The 21788-nt window shown below is 42.2% G+C and overlaps 1 pseudogene; it reads right to left on the reverse strand.

The window, feature by feature from the left end:
- Positions 1 to 16275: 16275 nt before the first annotated feature.
- On the reverse strand, positions 16276 to 17034 carry LOC127206575 (sodium/potassium-transporting ATPase subunit beta-3-like; annotated as a pseudogene).
- Positions 17035 to 21788: the final 4754 nt, after the last annotated feature.

A 21788-nucleotide genomic window follows, 5' to 3' on the forward strand; every position in this document is an offset into this window, starting at 1 on the left:
TGGAGTGGTGGCACACGCCTTTAATCCCCACACTCAGGAGGTGGAGGCAGATAGATCTCTGTGAGTTTGAGGCCAGCCTAGTCTATATATCCAGTTCCAGGACAGTTTGGATTGCACAGTGAGACTCTTGTCTTAAGGAACAAACCAAAACAAAAACCAACCAATCAACCAACCAAACAAAAATCTCAGTCTACTGATCTACACCTTTAGACCCTAAAGTTCTTGAGACTCCTACACCCACATGATACTGAGCCACATTGGTGTAAATATCAAGGGGGAAGGCAGGGGCTTTGTGTTGAAGGAGAATTAAGGGTGAAGAAGCAGCCAACAGTGCCCCCACCTCCAAGTTTCATTCATATCTGGGTGAATATGTTACTGTTTGTTTGGAAGGTAACTATTCTTGCCTTAAAATGCAGCCACTTTCCTTATCAAAATGCCTGCATGAGTACTGGATGCCCAACTGGAAATTGCTAAGAGCTATTACTACATTGTCCTTTTGTTTCCAGTAAAAAATACAGTAAGATCTGATGTAATTAGAGGTTTAAATCCTTTTGGAGACCTTTATTTTCCTCCAGTCTGGAAGCTTTTAACAATTTCCTCTTTATGGCTTTTTCTGAAATTTCATGACGTTGTTTAATGTGGTTTTCTTGGTGATTATTTTTAATTTAGAAAGTCACGTTCCTTAGTTGTGTTTCATGCATCTAATGAATTGCATTGTTTCTAGTAATTTCCCCCTCCCTCCCCACCACATCTTCTCTTTCTGGAGCTCCTAATAGTCAATAAAAAGTTCTCTGGCTAATATTCTGTTTAAAAAAAAAAAAAAAAACTTTCTTCTCCTGATTTTCTATTTCTTGGAAATAAAACTAAGTATTTCCACTAGAATACTTAGTTCTAGTAAGTTAAATGTTGCTTTTTAAGAAGATTTAAAAAAAAATTTATGTGTCTGCATGTGTGCCTGCCTGAATTTATGTGTACCATGGCATGGCACATGGAGGTACCCATGGAAGTCAGAGGGTGTCAGGTTGCCTGGAACTGGAATGAGAGACAGTTGTGAGCTGCCCACTGTAGGTGCTGGGGAACTTACCAGGTCCTCTGTAAGAACAGCAAGTACTCTTAACACTGAGCCATCACGCTAGTTCCTACTTTGTATTCTTATGCCCAAAAGCCCTCTCTTTTCCTCTGAGTTTTTCATTCCTAGATGCCATATTCTTTCTTTGGGGGGGGGTCATTTTTGTCTTTTGTCTGATTACATCATTTCCCCATTTGTTCTGGATTCTTTCTTGCTTGCTTTCTTTTAAATAGTAAATGTATAGGCTTGGAACTTTTGCAAACCTACTTTATTTGGGGTTCTTTAATGCTTATACCTCCCTCCCAACCCACCTACCCTAGATAGAAAAAAGAGGTTAATGGGAACAGGAGAAGTAGCCCCTTTTAGACTCAGTTCCTTGGAGCGATTCCACTCTTTGTTGTCAGGATTTCAGCAGATCTGTTAAACAGCAAACCAGCAATTCAGCGAAGGCGACTGTAACCACAGCATCTGGAACCCAGAGCAGCAGCCAGAACCAGAAACCTCGAAAAGGTCTCTGGAGTGTTTCTCTAGGAGTGTCTTGAAGTGGAGTAATGAACAATCAAATGATAAGCAGTGCCAAAACTAAGAAGCCAAACTTATGGTTTTGGGCCTATCTATCTATCTATCTATCTATCTATCTATCTATCTATCTATCTTTCTTTCTTTCTATCTATCTATCTATCTATCTTTCTATCTATCTATCTATCTATCTATCTTTCTATCTTTCTATCTATCTATCTAACTATCTATCTATCTTTCTATCTTTCTTTCTTCTCTTAGATTCCATACTAGGATGTTTATCAGTTGGCAAAGACCATGCCCTGGCAAGTTCCTCTTCTATTGGACAAACATCGCGTGTTCTGTCACAAGTCTGTTTTCAGTGGAAACGCAGCACACGCACACACAAGTTTCACATCCCACACTTGGGATCAAAACAAAAGCATGTTTACATTCAGTACATAAATATTTCCCTCAATTGCCTTATAACCTTTGTGCATACTTGAGAATGGAATAGTGAAAAGCTAACTGGCAACCATGTATGTCAGCAAAGCTGTTTCCACGTGAAATTTCCCAACACAGTTGTCTCATAACCTAGCTGTGCTAGATTTATTCCTGGAGTTTGGAAGTGCTGCTTCTGGTCCCATCCTGGAAGACAATTTTTATTCAAGTCCAACTTGAGGACAGATGAAAATGGGGTAGAGATATTCTGATCTCACAGATCCTCTCAGGGTTTTTGTGGGGATGGGAGGTAGGAGTTGCTTGGCTGTTTCTGTACCTCTTTGGCTTTAGGTCCATTCCTTTGATAGGTGTAGGAACACAGAGCCAGATTTTGTGTCTTTAGAGGTCAGCTTCAAGCCTGGATTCCTGCAGTGCTTGTTAAATACATCAATTTTGCAAAGATGATAGTGCGAGAATCAAAGGGAGGGGCGCAAGTGTCTCTCTTTAGAACTTGGATTATACTGTCCACTTGGAAGGTGGAGGCAGGAGAATCAGAAGTTCAAAGTTATCCTCAGCTACATAAGGAGTTGGAGACCAGCCTGGGTTACATGAGACCCTGTTTGGGAAAAAAAAAGGAGTGGAAATACAGTTGAGTGCTTTGCTAGCATTCAAAAGGACATGGGTTCATTCTCAAGTGTTCCCCCAAACAAAAATCCTTCTAGATTACCCAGTCTTCATACGCCATTATAACGACGGAAAGGAGAATAGAGAAAGTATACAGAGTAACAAATTCTCTCAGCTCGGAGTTCGAGCCTGGAGGAAAAGGAATTGTTGGTTTTCACACCTCTGCCTTCAAAAGTGCATCTAGTGCATGTTTTTTTTGTTGTTATTGTTTTTTCTGAAGTAGTTTTTTTTTCCCCAGACTCAGGTTCAAATATGTATGCTATGCTAAGTTAATGTCCACTAGCCCATCTGCGTTCAGAATAGCTATCTGCTCTTACCCACCTACTGTCTGTCTTCCTTATGGCTTCTGTTGGAGTGGGGGAAATTAGAGGTGTGAACTATCTTACCCAAGCTGGGTGTGGTGGCACACTTCTGTAATCCCAGTCCTCAGGAGGAAGAGGCAGGCAAATCTCTATGAGTTCAAGGCCAGCCTGGTCTACAAAGCAAGCCTAGGACAGCCAAGGCTACACAAAGGAAACCCTGTCTTAAAACAAAACAAAACAGAAAGGAAGGAAGGAAGGAAGAAAGGAAGGAAGGAAAGAAACTTGTACTCGAAGAAAATGAAATTATGGACTCAGTGTTAGTAGCAAGACAATTTTCCCAGTTTAAAGATAGGATCTGTGTTTCAAGCTATGTGATAGAACATGTGGTTAGGATGTACAAGCCCTGGGTCCAAGTCTTACCACCCACTGACCAACAAATACAAAATATAAACAATAGAAACAGAAATTCTCACAATGACTACACTGTAGGCAATGTGGTAAATACTTCATAACATCACTAATCCTAATCCCAAACCATCCTTGTAATATCTTATGTCATATTGCAAAGGAAGGGAACGGAGGGTTAGGAAGTTAAGTAACTTGCCTAAAGCCACACACCCACTAATTGTGCAGCCAAGGTCAGAACCCGCTGATGTCAAACTCTCATTCTCATTACTCTTAAGATGACACTTTGGGGACCTGGAGAGATGGCTCAGCTGTTAAGAGTAGGTGTTCTTCTTCCGGAGGACCCACGTCAGGTGCCTCACTACAGCCTGTAACTCCAGTTCCAGGGGATACAATATTCTCTTCTGGCTTTCAAGGGCATCTCCACTCATGTGTCACACACACACACACACACACACACACACACACACATACACACACACGTAAAAATTACATTTTGGAATGTGAAACTTAAAATAAAACTTCTACATTTAATATCTTTTGTTAACTGATATTCTCTGGAAATAATCATTGAGGATAATTGATTTTTTTTTTTTTTTGAGACAGTATCTCATATAGTTCAAACTTATCTTGAACTTGCTATGTAGTTGAGGAAGACCTTCGACTTTTGATTATCCTGCCCCGCTCCTAGCTGCTAGGATGATAGGGGTGCACCACCACTTCTTGTTTTGCCCAGTGCTGGCACTGAACATGAGCATGCTAGGTGAGCACTTTGCCACCTGAACCACACTCCTATCCTAGCTAATTGAAAGTTTCTAGTGCAGGGCTACATAGAGAACAGCCTGCTGCTGGTGCTCTGAACTACTGATTTGGTTAATAAAGAACAAAGCTAAGATGAAGTATCTAGAAACTTTTGTAAGGCAGGGTCTTGTATAGAGTCCAGTTGACCTCAACTTACCGTGCAGTGGAGACTGGCCTTGAACTGAGTCTCCTGCCTCCACCCCGTAAGTGGTGGGATTACAGATGTGTGTTACGGTGCCCAGCTTTAGAGACTCTATGGCAGTGAATTATTGCTGAGACATCTAATTGTGGACTGGTTGATTTGTCTTGTTAAATAAAGGTCTATACACGTTCAGGTATTATTGAATTCTATATAGTGAATCTCATATGGGCATATGGCCAGACCTGCAAATTAATCATGAACTGCACAGCCTGGAGATAAAATAGGAAACTAGCCCTTCATCACAGATTGTTGGAGCACCACTATAAATTGACTTAAGCATGTCAATTAAGCCAGTTTAAAAACTAGTCTGCCCTGTACTGTTTCTGAGATCTGTTTTCAAAGATTTCTGTACATTTGTCTGGTTGCAAGAAGGTCTGTTGCAGCTCTTCCTTGAAGTCACTACAGGGCTTAAGACATTGTGGGTGGTAATGAGTAGCCAAAGTCATTTGGCTTTGTGTACTGGGAGAGCCAGGATGTCAAAGTCAGAATGAGGAGACGCACATGGGTGTAGTTCAGAAGAGTGTCTTTGACCAATCAGTAAAGCAAGAGGGCACATAAAGCCATAAATATAAACAATGAAAGGCCAGTGCCAAACAAGTAGGTATGAGCTGGGCAGCAGTGGTGCTTGCATTTAATGCCAGCGTAGAAGGCAGAGGTAGGTGGAGCTCTGAGTTTGGGGTCAAATTGGTCTACAGAGTGAGTTCCAGGACAGCCAGGGCTACACAGAAAAACCCTGTCGCAAAAGAGCAAAAGAAAACAAAAATATATATGTTGGTATAATCTAGACCAACCTACCTTCTCTCTGTACCTGCCTTCCTTCCTACCTCTCTCAGTCCCTGACTTCTTCCCTAAGCAAGCCTTAGTCCCATACATGGTCCGCCTTACCCTGTAGCTCTAGCCCTGTGATTTGATATGCATCCCTTTTTGGCCTGTAACTCAGTATATAGACAAGACTGTTTTCAATGTCACAGGGATCCTCTTGCCTCTGTCTTCTAATTGCTGGGCTTACAAAATAAGCCACCATACCTGACTTATATCTGGGGTCTTAAGTGTTTCCCCAAAGTCTATATGGCAAAAATGTAGCACCCAGTGTGAGATTACTGGGTGAGAGTGGAACCTTTAGGAAGTAGGACCTAGCAGGAGGCCTTGAGGAAATTGGAAGCTTTTCTGTGAGGGAGAGAGAGGAGCCTCTGTTCTTGCCTCATCCCCTTCTACTTTCCAGTGATGAGGTAGGTGGCTTAGTTTTGTTGCATGTTCCCACCATGATGAGTGGCCTCACAAAAGGCATGAGAGCAATGTTCCTCTCACACTTCCACTGCCACAACCACCCACCACCATGACTTTCCTGCCACAATCAACTGTAGCCCCTCAAACTGTGAGCCCAAGTAAACCTTCCTTAATTTCTTTTTTTTTTTGGTCAGATATTTGGTCACAGCGATGAAAAAGCAATTAATGTAGGAGTTTGCATATAGGCTAAGCTGACCACGAGTTCTGTACATGTGAGGTTGCATCACAGGTGTTTGTTTGCTTGGATATCTTCAATGATCAGAGAAATTCATACCCAAATCAGCACGACTTTCTGTGTTTTTAAGCTCACATAGAAAAATAAAAGTAACTTTCTTTTGTGACTGCTAACTCCCATGCCCTCTCTACTATCTGGCCAAGACACACATAGTAACCCCACCACCATGCCACCAACGTGACACATGTTGTCACTTTTTTTCTTTATTTTTGTTTAGATTAGCATTGCAAATTAATGAATTTTATCATGACATCTCTACACACTTGCATCATTAGATATGTGCTCGTGTACTAAAGCTTTGGGGAGATAAAGTCTACTGATGGCTGGGAAGTTTCACAAGTGTTCTTAAAGGGAACACAGGTGGGAATCTCTTAATTTGCATGGTTCTGCAGGGTTTTCTGAGTCAAGCGCATAAAGAATATTTTACAGGTCACCCTAGGCTGCTTACAAGAAAAGGATATTATGATACCTAAATATTAATCATGAGACTCTGCTGACAAAATGTATTAATCTCAAGCAGTATATAAAATTCAAATCATAATTCTACAAAGAATAAAGATGTTGACTAGAAATAGTTCAACAAATTCTAAGATAGTGACTAACTTAAACCGTCCCAGTTGCTGTCATTCTTTTCTTTAGTGTATGAATGGCCCCGAAGCATCTTAGTATAGTTTTTGAAATGCAATATAGAAATTTTAACTGGAAACAAAAGTCACTTCCTTCACTAATTTGCCTTCAAGGGCAATTTTCTATGAGTTATTATTATTTCTTTTTACTATAAAAACATTAATTATAGTTGTGTAACACACGAATTGGTTCTTTAGAAACAATATTCTCTTGCTGAACGTGTCTGAGCTTCATTTCAGAAATATGATGGAGGGTCAATAATTACGCTCTTTGATGGTCTTGCTGTATAATTTAGAATGCCATTATTTTTAGTGTGTTGTTTTTTTATCAGCTTAAGCATTGCAGGTGTTCTTCATGTCAGAGTCACAGCCGCCTCTCCAGGTAAACACGGATACTCCTGTCTCACTAGTACCCAGGAAGGGTTGAATGCTGTTCTTCATCTAGTCTCTTTACAACGTAGCAATGTAGTAAACACTATGTAGTATTTCAACAGCACAGCACCTTTATACAGGTGCTAATCACTGTAATTAATGAGAATGGATAAATGGAGGGTAGATGGCTAGCTGGATAGATAATAAGTAGACAGCAGTTTTCTATTGTGTTGGAACAGAGCACCTAACAAACTTAGTGACTTGAAGAAAAGCCATTCATTCATTTGTCTTTTGAATATGCATTAAACAGCTTCCAAGGAGGTGGCTCATCTCTGCTCTGCACATCAGTGCAGGTGGCTTAACTGATAGCTGGCAGATCTGATTCCAAGGTGATATGCTCACATGTCTGGATAAATTGTTACTGGTTGTTGGTTTGGGCTTCTGCAAGAGGTACAGACCAGACCTTTGACTCTCCATGGACCTGGCTTTTCTTTGCATGCTGGCTGGGTCCCCAAAGGTGAAGGAACATTCCCTAAGAGGACACACTAAGAAGAAGGTATAGTGCCCTCTACAGTCTAAACCAGATTGTCACACACGTCGCTTCAGCCAGTGGTTCTCAAGCCTCCTAATGCTGTTCCGCTTTAATACAGTTCCTTATGATGTGGTGATCCCAGCCACAAAACCATTTCTTTGTTGCTACTTGTTATGAATTGTATTGTAAATATATGCTATGCAGGATATCTTATATATGACCCCTGTGAAAGAATTCTTACACACCCTAAGGCATTGCAACCTACAGGTTGAGAATCACTGATTTAGATTATCTCTATTACAGCCTTGCTCAACCTCAGAACTGTTGACACTATACATTATGGCCAATTTAGCATTAACCACACTGTGTTCACTAGTTACAACCCTTTGTCTCTAGATCTCACCAAGTGTTCCCAAGGGAACAGACATTCCTAGGTGCAGACCATTGATTTTTTTTTTTTTTGCTATAGATATAAATGCCTTCCCAGATTCAAGGAAGCTCAAGACACAGAAACCTGCTAGGAATACATGTATGACAAGAAATGTAGTTATTTTTGTCAGATAGGCATGCCACTGTAACCATTTCACTAACATGGACTGATTTGGTCTTCCCAGTTTGCCTGTGGAACACTAATTCTAAAAATGATGGCACTTGGAGCCTTTGAATGGCAATAGATATTGAAGGTTAGGTATTCACAACAGACTTACTAAAAATATGGGAAGAGACACCAGAGAGCTTGCTTATAATACATGTTCTTTTTGTTTCTTGTCTCTATTTCTTGGTCTCTGTCTCTCTTCAAGTAAGAACACAGCAAGAACACTAGAAGAGCACTAACTAGGAAGTGAGCCCTCAGAAACTACTGTCAGAAAAACTGCAACAAATACATTTCTCTTGTTTGAGAATACTAGTATAGAGTATTTTGCTCTAGCAACCTGAATTAGGTAAGATTTTAAAGTGTATACAAAATACACATTAATTTTCTTAGCACTTTCTATGTCAATTATTTAAAATGTTTCCAAATTATAGCGTTGTCTCTAGTTGTAGAGAATTTTCATCTCATTTATCAGTTAAAGAGCGTAGTTCATTCTTATTATACCTTCTTGACGATTTTGATGTCTTATTCATGGGGCAGTTCTTGAAGAGAATCTAATTGATACAAACAAATCTTTTGCATTATAACCCAATGGATTGGACAATTTACCTGTCCCTTATTCCCAGTGTATAAATTGATGATATATCAATGTATTAGCATTTAACTAAGTTTTCAATTTTCAACTATTTAATTTTGCCTCCAGTGATTAAGGACTGAAGTTTTCTTTCTTTTTCTTTAAACTTTAAAGTTACATTTATTTATATATTTGGTATATGTACATCTAAGTTCCCTTGGGCCAAAGTGTATCTGTGTTGACCAAAGGGCAGCTTGAGGGAGTCAGTCTTTTACTTCTACTGTGTGAGTCCCAGGGGTTCAATTTGGGTCCTCAGTCTTGGCTGATAGCACCCCTACCTGCTATGCCATCTTGCTGGCCCCCTTCTGTGGATTCCTACTGCTATATCACAGAATGGACCTTCTCACTGTTCTATGAAACAGTGCAACACAAGTGCTCACTGGTGTTTGACAGTTGTGTAATATCAACATAAAACAAGTATTTAGATGTCTGTCTTCATATTGATAGAAACTCTGAAGTTTTCAGAATCCTGGTTTAAGAAGTGATTGAAAATAGCAATTTAAAAAAATCAGAGCTCAAAGCTTTGCTCAAAACTATTTTAAATTATTCCACTTAGAAGTATTCCCTCCTACAGATCCATCCCATAAAATGCCCTATAGCATTTCTTCTATAATCCTTTCAGTACTACCATGACAACCCTTGAAGACGGTTTGGAGGGCTATGGAATGTGGGCTTTTCATTCTCAGTTTCATTTTATAAAAAGATCTTGAAAGGATATGACTTCATTTGAAAATTTGTAAAGACTTTCCATAAAAACCTATCTCATGCCTATGAAAAATAAGGTTTGCTAGCATTTACTGAATGTATGTTATGTAGATGTTTAACTAAATGCCCACAAGACTCCATTGATGTCCCTAATATTGTGATTCCTATTTTTTAAACAAGGAAACTTGTATGAGATCACTCACTTCCCCTGTTAGTAGTAGAGCCCTAATAAACCCAAAGAATATCACACAAGAGCCATGGATCTGACCTCTGTGCTGGACTTCCAACAGTGATGATTGGTTGCCTCCACTGTACAACCTTACCGGACTTATGATTGGGGTAGTCTAGAAGCCATGTAGGTGAGCATTTTTTGTCCATTATAACCTGCTGCAAAGACACTGCCTCTATGCTTAGTGGTTTAAAACAATAATCATTTTTAGGAATAGCAGAGTTAGTGACCTTATCTGGGCTAACTTGTGTATCCATAGTCATTTGCTGGAAGAGCTTCAAGATGGCTCCACTTAAGTGTCTGTTGGTTGGAGTTGGCTATCAGCCAGGGCATGTTACTTTCTTTTTGTATGTTTTAGTCTAGATTTCTGCTAGCATTGTGGAGTCCCGGATCCAACACTGTTAGTGCTAGAGCTTCAAGGTTTTTTTGTAGCTTAAGAGTTGCCTAGGACTTCTACAGCACTTCTTTTGTTGTATTTTGTTGATCAGTTGTCACAGTTTCCTATCTCTTGGTGGGATATATGGCAGTATCACGTTGCAAGGAGGTATAGAACAGCAAGTAGACAGGGTAGCATCAATCTTTGCAGCAATTGCCAGCTACATATTGCTATGTAATAAGCCATGCCCACATACAGGACTGTGTAGCAACATTTTTTTTATTCATATATCTGTAGGTCAGCAGGAACTCAGGCGTGGAAATGGCTCTTCTCCACTCTGTCTAGTGCTGACTGGGGCACATGGCTTACAGTCATCTGATGCTAATGGACATAAGATGGTCTCAGTGATATGTCCCACTCTCCACATTAAAAAGACAATTCAAAGGACCATCTACTTGCTGTGTTCTTTTCTTATGGTAATGGTGAGGTTCATGCATATGGCAGAGTCATTAGTTTTCTTTCATATGGCCTCTTGTCCTTAGCGATCTCTCCTCCAGAACCTGTATTTATGACCTCTTCTGATGTAGCCTAGAGTGGACTTCTCTTCATGGTAGCCAGGTTCCAGATGAAAAGAAGCAGACTTTCTCAGATCTCAAAAGGTTTAGGGCCAGAGCAGCAATGCTATTCCTTTCCTTCTCTTTAGGTCAAAGCGAGCCACGAGGCCACCGCAGATTCTATGGCAGTCAAGGGAACTTTGTCTCTTGATCAGACAATGTATGAAGATGAGATGAGAAGGGGTTATAAAGAGCCACAGTTGCAGACAATGCGCCAGAGTGTTTGAACAGAGGTGACTAACTGAGAAGCTGGTGTCAAAGAATTGGTCTGGACTGCTGGCTACCCAAACTGAATTGCAGCTAACAGCCAAATGCTTCAGTGTAGAAAGAAGCAATGCATATGAGAAATTGCAAATATTTCTTTCAAATAACAAATCAAGTGGCAGAAGACAGTCTAAAGTCAGTGTTGAGAGAGTAGGGAGAATATGTCCTGCAAATGGCAATCTTCATTCATTCTAGATGGCCATAAATGGTTGATCAGGAATATTGGGAAGCTCTGCCAGGAATGGAATGTTCCATGAGGATCCTCATGTCTTCTCCCAAAATATTTAGTCCTGATCAGATAAATGTGGGACTTATCACCCACTAAATGGATGAGATCATAAAATATCCCTTCCCTTCCATCACCAAAGCTTGGGAAGGACCCAGAAACAGATGGCCAGGCAATATGGAGACTCTAATTAAGGAGAGAAAGTGGCAAGGCTACCAAAATAGATGGAGACATTGTCCCTCAGCTGTAACTAAGGCAGTTGTAGGCATTCCCCAGATTGTTTTAGAGGAAAATAAAGGCTTGCTTTGTGCCAGTGCTATTTATATACTTCACATGAATCCTACTGCTTCCACTGCTTTCTATTGTACTTATTTCTTTAACTTAAATGAGTGTTCTGTGATGCTCGGGACTCGACCCAGGGCTCACGTGCTTGTTAGGTGAACGCGATAGCACTGAGGTATACCCCAAATCCACTATTTTAACCTTTCTTTCCATGTGGAAATATTTTATATTTTTGGTTTTAAAGGCATTAAATAACTTCTAGTAGTAATGACCTTGGCAAGAATGAAGGAGACACATGTTAATAATTTTATGCTTTTAATAATCTAGGCTCTTCACATAGCTCGCTAACCCCCTCTAGTCCTGTGGGTTTATCATGGCAACAGCAATAATAATAATAAGTGGCTGATATTTAAAAGAAATATTTAATGCTTCTATAGTATATTTACATTTATCATTAATTTTTGTCTTGTTCTGTCTTGATGGTAAATCTGGGTTTCCTATTGATCCTGGGATTCCTATTCTACCAGATAGGCTGTGAAAAATCAGAAACTAGAAAATACAAATAGTGTCATTCTTGTCTCAAATTTCTTATAATTATTTGGGAACTTTTTTTTAATTTCCTTCTCTAATTTAAAAGTTCACTATTTTTAGTGGAAAGCAAAATATATTGTATCTGGGAGCCAAAATTTAATTAGAACTCATAAATGCTAATTTCGTTCTTCTTCTAATGAGCGTCATTACTTGTAGTTCTGCATGTGCCCCATTAGCACAAAATATGAAAAGTGATGGTATTACTGGTTAATGAGCCTAACATGTAAAATGGTGTGTTTGAGGATTGTTAAACATCAGTGCACATCAGTAGGTTCACCTACAGTACTGCAGTTTGGATGTTAAGTACTTTTCAAAATCCCAAGTGTTAGGTGTTTAGTCCCCAGGGTGGCAGACTTAGTGGGAGATTTGGTTACTAGGAAAGGCTTTAAAGCACATAGTTGAATCCCAGACTCCTCCTCTTTAGAGGCGTGAGGTGACTGCTTCTGCTCTGAGGCATCATTTAATGTCCTCTTTTACTGCAAAGGCAATAAAATGAAGGAATCCAAGTAGGACTATTTTTTATATTTAAAATTATTATTTTTTAATTTACTCACTTTACCTCCCAATTGCAGCCCACTCCCTTGTCTCTTCCTGGTCCCACCCTTCTTTCCTTTCCCTCCTCCCCTTCCGCTAGTCCTCAGAAAGAGGGAGCCCTCCTCCCCTAAATGTAACCCAAGCTACTAAGTCTCATCAGGACTGCCTGCTTCTTCTTCCTCTATGGCTTGGCAAGACCGCCCTGCCAGGGAGAAATGATCAAAGAGCAGGGAATAGAGTCCATGGCAAGGATAGTCCCTGTTCCCCTTACTAGGGGACCAATATGGAGACTGAGCTGCCTAGTGGCTATATCTGAGCAGGGGGCTAGGTCCTCTCCATGCATGGTCCTTGGTTGGTGCATCAGTCCCCACAGACCCCCTGGGCCGAGATTTGTTGCCTCTGTTGGTCTTCTTATAGAGATCTTATCCCCTCTGAGTCCTTCTATCCCCTCACCCCTCTTTCAGAAGACTTCCTGCCCTCTGCCCAAAGTTTGGCTGTGAGTCTCAGCATCTGCTTGGGTCCCCTGATGGGTGGAGTCTTTCAGAGGACATCTATGATATGCTCCCATCCTGTTGCCTTTCTACAACCATTTCCAGTGTCTATTCTATTTTCCCTTCTGAATGAGAATTTAGCATCCTCCCTAGAGTCCTCCCTGTTACTTAGCTTCTTTAAGTCTGTGGATTGTGTTAGGTCTATATTACATGGCTAATATCCTCTTATAAGTGAGAACATACCATGCATATCCTCATATCCTCCAGGGTCTGGGTTGCCTCACTCAGCATGATCTTTTCCAGATCCATCCATTTTCCTGCAAATTTCATGGTGTCCTTGTTTTAATAGCTGAGTAGTATTCCATTGTGTAGATGTACCACAATTTCCGTATCCGTTCTTTAGTCCCAGAGGGACATCTGGGTTGTTTCTAGTTTCTGTCTGTTACAAATAACACCACTATGAACATAGTTGAGCAAATGTCCTTGTTGTATGGTGGACTGTGAGGTAAAGCCAGCCTTTGTCTTCATAGGTTGACACTCCTGGGACATAGAGTGTTGGAAAGTTGACTACTACAGAGGATAAGAGAACTGTGTCTGCCATTTCCAAAGTGGCCCCCTCTGGGTAGGTCATGGGACTGCTGCAAAATGTGGCTGTTGACATTGAGGAATGTTTGTGTCACATGAAATAGGCCCTGGACTGAAAGGACCAGAATTGGCACAGGACACACTGAGACCAACTTCTCAGCACAAACATTTACTTTCCTCGGACGGATAAAGGTCAGGGAATAAGAAACAAAGATAGCAGACAGAGGAAAAGGGAAAAGGGAAAAGGAACAGCGAGAGAGGGAAGGGATATTTGTTCAAAGGATGAAGAACTGCATCTGACAGGAGAGGAGACAGATATGGCCCAGAGGCAAATGGCAGATTATAAAGGTGGAAACCCTATGTTAGGATGAGGTGTTTAATTTTATTTTATTTTATTATTTATTTATTTATTTATTTATTTGTTTGTTTGTTTGTTTTTGGCTGTGAAATAGTTCTTTTTTTTATTTTTATTTTTATTATTATTTTTTTTGTGAATCTGTCTTCAGCCAGTTTATTTTTTTTTAAATTTATTCTTGTTACATCTCAATGGTTATCCCATCCCTTGTATCCTCTCATTCTTCCCTCCCTCCCATTTTCCCCTTATTCCCCTCCCCTATGACTGTTCCTGAGGGGGATTACCTCCCCCTGTATATGCTCATAGGGTATCGAGTCTCTTCTCAGTAACCTGCTGTCCTTCCTCTGAGTGCCTCCAGGTCTCCCCCTCCAGGGGACATGGTCAAATGTGAGGCACCAGAGTACGTGAGAAAGTCATATCCCACTCTCCACTCAACTGTGGAGAATGTTCTGAGCATTGGCTAGATCTGGGAAGGGGTTTAAAGTTTACCACCTCTATTGTCCTTGGCTGCTGCCTTAGTTTGAGCAGGACCCTGGGGCCGAATCTGCCTATCATAATGTTCTACTTGTAGGTTTCTAGGACCCTCTGGATCCTTCTACTTTGCTATTCTCCCATGCTTCTCTCATCTAGAGTCCCAATAGGATGTCCTCCCCTCTGTCCCAGTTTCCTGGTAAGTGAAGGCTTTCGTGGGACATGCCCCTTGCGCTAGTCTGCAGATATAAGTGAGTATATACCATTTGAGTCTTTCTGCTTCTGGGTTAACTCACTCATTATGATCATTTCTAGCTCAATCCATTTATCCACAAATTTTGGGAATTCCTTGTTTTTAATAGCTGAATAGTATTCCATAGTGTATATGTACCACAGTTTCTTTATCCATTCTTCTACTGAGGGACACTTAGGCTGTTTCCATGTTCTGGCTATTATGAATAAGGCTGCTATGAACATGGTTGAGCAAATTTTCTTGTTGTGTGCTGGAGCATCTTCTGGGTATATTCCAAGGAGTGGAATAGCTGGGTCTTGAGGAAGCCCTATTCCCATTTTTCTGAGATAGCACCAGATAGGAGGTGTTTAATTTTAATTGGGCATGCTAATTAAATGATCCAAAAAGGGGCCTTTTGATCGCTGGACTTCCATACTTTGATAGCTGGACCTTGTTGGTCAGCCTCAGGAGGAAGAAGTGGCCAAATAAGGAAAATAGACCTTGGTGGTGGGCTTTAGGGCTGTAACCTAATGGTTTTAGCAAAAGAGAGTGATGGGAGAAGGACAAGACCTGACAGAGCCATGTTTGCTAGGCCAGGGCTGGCTAGAGTCCCTTTTCCTTCGGCTTTCCAGAGTCGCTGTAAATAGACACAGGTGTGTGAATGGTTCTGTCCAGTGGAATGTTAGTAGAGATGGTGTGTGTTCCTAATGAGCTAACGGAGTGAAGACCCAACTTTCTGCTGCTGCTGCTGCTGCTCCAATAGAGGCCTCTGGTTGAGTATGGGGGAGTCACTGGATGAGCCCAGTGTGGAGCACTAAGTGGAGGGCGGCTGCAGGAGAGTGCCTTGAGTATGCAAGGAACTTTGTAGGAATAAAAAAATAAATAACCCAGCCCCTGTGGCCCCAGCGCCAGCGTGGTGTGGCGCAGTTGGCTCCAGAAGAAAAAAACTCATATGTATTGGAAAATTGTGAGGGGGTGGTAAATTACCTGGGCCAGCTAAAGAAACCTAGAAAACCAAGACAGAAATGCCCATTTGTCAGAATGGCTGAGCTTTTGCAACAATATCAAACACCACCTCAATCTTCATGTTTTGTCAACAACAAATGTTTGGTTGTTTTTTGTTTTTCTACTTTCAGATCCTCTTTTATTCTGTTTTTCCACCTCACATACAAAACTTCTCACACATTTCTTGCAGCTATAGTCACTTGATGTTGGCAAGGTACCATCTTATCCCTAAAACTTTGTTATCATCAAAATATGACAGTTACCAGTGTTAAATCCATCACACAGCACAGCACATTAAGCTTTAGATGTATATGGCAACAACACACAGAAGATAAGACCCTGCCCCCCTGCCCCCTGCCCTCTGTCCTCTGCCCTTGGCACCCCCCCCCTCCAGCCCCCTGACTGCATGTTTGGGATCAGGAGCTCAGTGATCCCTGTCTGGCAACTGTACCCTGGTTCAAAGGGGAGCAGAGGCACTTAACACTATGATCTGGAGCCAATCACATTATGACGTCACCCCAGCATGTGTATCACAGCACCTCCTCCTCCAGGGTTGCCTCACAATCCTAGAATGGCAGGTCTGGCTGATACAAAATGGAGACAGCACTTTTATTCTGTAGAGAAGCTCTCTACTCCTAGGCGTGCACTGTGACTTTGAACATAACTCATCCCAAAAACTTGTCACATGAGTTTTTTTAGGTTGTGTGATCAGTCAGTTTTGCAATCAACTGTTACTTCTTTCTTGGTTGCACTAGAATCAAAGATGACCTGGATGGCAGCTAGGGGCTGTTGATACCCAACATGCTGTTTTTTCCAACAATATGGAAAAGATTTCCAGTCAATAAGTCCATGGTCAGGATAAGTTGATATATTTGCTAGGTTTGTATCCTTTGTCATACATGCTATCTGCAGTGCTCCTTCTGGGACTGACTCAAGTATTTTGTTCATTTTCACAAGAATGCAAGGCTGTCCTTTGGAATAGCCAAAATCAGCATCATTTGTACCACTACATTCTTGAAGCAAGGAAAACCAGAAATGGATATATCCTAAAATCTGGACTGTTCTGCTTAAAATGAGCTCCATCAGGACAGTCTGTAGCTCAGACATACTGTATGTATATTCCAAGGGAGTCAGTGGTTTTAGAAAAACCGTAAGTCCTGGACTAGGAATCTGGTCTTGGTATTTCGATCCTCCTCATTCAGAGTCTGCAGCATGACCCACATTGTGAATGAAAAGAGTGCAGCCAAGAACCCATAAAACACTAGGTAGAAGAGTAAGATCACACTCCAGCTCTTGGAGGTGCGCCCCAGGAACTCTCCGCTGGTCGGGTTGTTGATGAATAGCTTCCACTCGGCCAGGCTCTGGTGGAAGGACTTCTTCTCAGTCTTCATCATGGTGAGCATGCGGAAGGTGAGGTGAACGGAGGCAGCGGGCCTGTCGGTGACAAGGGTCTCCACGGTGCTGCCTGGCGGTGTCAGCACAGCCCAGCAGAGGACCTCAAGGCCAGAGACAGTCCTCCGTCAGGAGACCACTGGAGCCAACTGCGCCACACCACGCTGGCGCTGGGCCACAGGGGCTGGGTTATTTATTTTTTTATTCATACAAAGTTTCTTGCATACTCAAGGCACTCCCCTGCAGCCACCCTCCACTTAGTGCTCCACGCTGGGCTCATCCAGTGACTCCCCCATACTCAACCAGAGGCCTCTATTGGAGCAGCAGCAGCAGCAGCAGAAAGTTGGGTCTTCACTCCGTTAGCTCATTAGGAACACACACCATCTCTACTAACATTCCACTGGACAGAACCATTCACACACCTGTGTCTATTTACAGCGACTCTGGAAAGCAGAAGGAAAAGGGACTCTAGCCAGGCCTGGCCTAGCAAACATGGCTGGCCGGCCTTGTCCTTCTCCTAATCCCTCTCCTTTGCTAAAACCATTAGGTTACAGCCCTAAAGCCCACCACCAAGGTCTATTTTCCTTATTTGGCCACTTCTTCCTCCTGAGGCTGACCAACAAGGTCCAGCTATCAAAGTATGGAAGTCCAGCGATCAAAAGGCCCCTTTTGGATCACCTAATTAGCATGCCCAATTAAAAGTAAACACCTTGTTCTAACACAGAGTTTCCACCTTCATCCTAACAGTGTGGATCTGTGGTATCTCGTGGGCGTGTGTGTATTGTTTGATAGAACTAATCTGCTGTTCTCTTTCTCCTTTCCTTCCCAACAGAAAATGAAAAACAATACTGCTCCATCACCCAGGAGTCACAATGGTGTAGAAGGAATGTGACTGAGCCCAAGCTGAAAGCAGTCTTGGTGGGCTTTTTTGAGAAACCACAGATACCCCCACTGAGATAAACATTGTGATGGACTGAGAGGAGCCATCCTGGGTCTGGAATTAAGAAAAAGGACCAAGGACTCCAGCCGGGCAACTGTATTGCAAAGCAACCATCCTTGCGGGGAGGTTGTGGTCGGACTGGGGAGAGAGGACTGCAGGCTCAGGCCAGGCCAATTGCTTCAATAGGGAGAAGATCTGCACACAGGCCTGGAGACTCCTAGGGACTCATCCCATGGAACTGAGACCCAGAAGGTTTATTTTTGTTCGTTTTAACCTCCCTTCCCTCTTGCTTAGAGTTGTAATGAAGATACTTTTGTTTAATAAATTCATAATAAAACCTAATTATTAAGGAGCAGAGCCAACAGTTGTCACTGATTGCTTGTTAAAAAGCATCCAGTTGTTGTTGTTGTTGTGTTTATTCATCCTGTTTTGTTTTGAGCCAGGACTGGTTGGAGCACACTCTGTAGACCTAGTCACCTTGAACGTGCTGACTTCCTCCTGCCTCCTCCTCAGGGCTGGGTTTACAGCATGAGCCACCACACCCAGCTTTCAGAGCATCCTTTTTAGAAACGGAAGAGAATGTTATGGTCTCAGTTGGAGTGCTCCCCATTTTCTGCCAACCTGTCCAGTACTGTCAGTGTCACAGAAGTGAGTCTACCCTAGTGCCCTGAGGCAGTGGGATGTGGATGTGGAGTGCTCCCATTGAGTCCTCCTTGTGATCTTACCTACACGTACACACATGCTCAGGGTCATGGTTACATGTAAGGAATTCTTGGGCTTTGTTATTGCTCACTCAGTATTAAGTTTGCCACAGCCATATGTGTGTCCACACACTTCAGGACCATTGTTTTGTTTACTCCATGAACAGACCACATTTGGCATCTCTTTCCATGTGGATGGTGAAGGTGCCATTGCCTCCAGTTCTCATCCTCAAGCTCAAAGCCTGTAGGTGACACCTTTCAGACACCTCTGCAAAAGGCTGCTTTCAGGACAAATAGGAGCAATAGAGATGGGACTGTTGGTGCAATAAGGAGCATGGACTTTTTGGATTTCCTTGATGCTATCATACAATCTTTTTAAAAAGTCATAATAATTACATCACTTCTCCCTTCCCTTTTGTCTGTACAAATCCTCCCCTAAACCTCTGTGATACAGTTCTCGGAGAGGCAGACCGGTATTTATCAGGAAAAGTCACCTGTAAAGCTCATGTTTTATATCTGTATCTTGATCCTATGGCCCGTTGCAGACAAAGTTAATGTATTTCACCCAGATGACCACACTGGTCCCAGATGACTGTGTTTTTACAATGCTTCTAAGCATTTAGTTTTTTCTTTTTTTTCAAAATACATTTTTTTTTTCATGAAACAATTCTCAAAGTAACAAAGAACCTAGAGTCACCTTATCCAGCTGTATACACCTTCTAAACACTCTTGATGGAAGTGGCTGTGAGATCATGTTCAGACATGGAATAGCTACGCTATTCTCCAGTCGTCATTTTTGCCCAGCACTGCATGTTAGGGACGTGTGACACTGTTCTCTAATGCTGTAAAGCCTCCACTGGCTTGGGATTAGAATTTCTTCTAGGTTCAAAGCCAAAAGGAAGGGAGGAGAAGAGGGAATTAACAGAAGGATACGCGGTGCACTAGATCTCATCTCATCTCAGCCATCCCACGATACAGGGGCAGCCATGTTTTGTTGATAAAGTCATACTATAGAGAGAGGACCATGGTGTTGGTTCGTCTACAGACTCATTTCCCTTCCACGCTGCCCGTCTTCCACTGGGATGCTCTCCCTGCCTCCATCTTCTGTGGAATGCAGAGATCACAGAGGGTTTGAAGATGCAGGAGGCATAAGACAGTGTCCTCACTAAAACCTTGGTAAATGCAACAGAGGCAAGACTAGAAAATCCCTTCTGATGTGGACATCTGCCTTTCTTCTCCTATGTCAAGAGAGTTTGAGGTGAGGTGGAGAGTTCACCACAGAGACAAAAGCAGAAGGATGAAGGTGAAGTGACAAGACTTGATGAAAAGAAGCAGCCAGATCCCCAGGAAGGGTTCTACGTTCTCCCACATCTAAAGAGATGACAAAGGGCCAGGGGACATGAACAGGCAGAGAGGAGAGGCCAGTGTCGAGTGCTAAGCCTGCATTCAATGTGGGAAAAGATCCATGAGGGCCTATCTGAGCCTACTGGGAGTACCTAAGATAGACACTATGAGGACCCTGTCCCCAAAAGCTTCACTTAGCTGAAGGAGCATGTATGTCCTTATTAGAATTAATATTATTATGATGAAACACCATGACTAAGGCAACTTGGGAAGGAAAGAGTTTTTGGCTTATACTTTCGTCTCTTAGTTCATCATCAATGGAAGTCAGAACAGGAATTTAAACAGGAAGGAACCTGGAGGCAGGAGCTAATGCAGAGGTCATAGATGGGTGCTACTTACTGGATTGCTTCTCATGGCTCACTTAGTCTGCTTTCATATTGAAGCCAGGACCACCAGCCCAGGGATGGCATCATCTAGTTAAGAAGATGGCCTACAGGCTTGTCCAGAGCCTGATCTTAGGAAGGCACTTTCTCAACTGAGGTTCTCGACTCTAGCCTATGTCAAGCTGACATAAAATCAACCAGCATAATGTGTCAGTGCATTTTAGGCTACCTGAAGCTAGGCACTGGATCAAGAGGTTTACTTAGCCCATACTATGGAGAACTGAAAGCCTGAAACAGGAAGCAGAGGAATTTAAGAGCCGAACGCTCTCTTATTGCAACAACTCATTCAGTCCACAACATCAGCATCCATCCCTCCTGAGGGCCACGCCCCAGTGACCTCATTCCATCACACTAGGCCCTGCCTCATAAAGGTTCTATGACCACATGGGGACGAAGCCTCCAGTACACAAATGAGTTAAGAACAAACCACACCCAAACTGTGACAGTCACTAAGCCAGGGACATAAGCCGCCACATAGCCAGCAGGCTTCCGGGATAGTGGGAAATGGGCCCTCAGGTGCCCTCATTCTTTTTAGACTACAATGTCTTTCATGAGTGGTTTGCCTGCATGTACATATGTGCACCATCTGCATTCATAATGTCCGAGGAGGCCAGAAGAGGGTGTTAAATATCCAGAATTAGGGTCCTAAGTGGTTGTGAGCTGCCTTGTGGCTGCTGGGAATCAAACCTGGGTCCTCCGCAAGAGCAAGGACTTTTAACCACTGAACCACCTGACCTTTCAAAAATTATTTTATTACCTTTTACTTATTTATAATTCCTTGTACATGTATGTGGCAACAGTTATTCCATTTTACAACGATGGGGCTGGAGAGATGGGTCAGAGGTTGAGGGCACTGACTGCTTCTCCTGAGGTCCTGAGTTCAATTCCTAGCAACCATATGGTGGCTCACAACCATCTATAATGTGATCCGATGCCCTCTTCTGGCTTACAGGTGTACATGCAGCCAGAGCACTGTATGCATAATAATAAATAAATCTTAAATTTTTAAATTTTTATATTTATTATAATTTATTCAGATTACATCCCAATTGTTATCCCCTCACCCGTATCTTCCCGTTCCCCTTCCCTCCCTCTTCCATCCTATTCCTCTCCCCTAGATCTGTGACAGAAGGGGACCTCCTCCCTTACCATATGACCACAGCCTATCAAGTTAAAAAATATTTTTATATTATGAGGAGGGTGTATACACACCATAGCACCGAGCCATCTCACCAGCCCCAGGCTAATTTTAGTTTGTGGCTATAACTCAGTTTGGCATTTTCTGAACCTGGTTGTGTGGTGCTGACTCCATGACCATGAGACCCACA

The sequence above is a fragment of the Acomys russatus genome, chromosome 2 (assembly GCF_903995435.1).
Source record: "Acomys russatus chromosome 2, mAcoRus1.1, whole genome shotgun sequence".
In the NCBI taxonomy this organism is placed as follows: domain Eukaryota; kingdom Metazoa; phylum Chordata; class Mammalia; order Rodentia; family Muridae; genus Acomys; species Acomys russatus.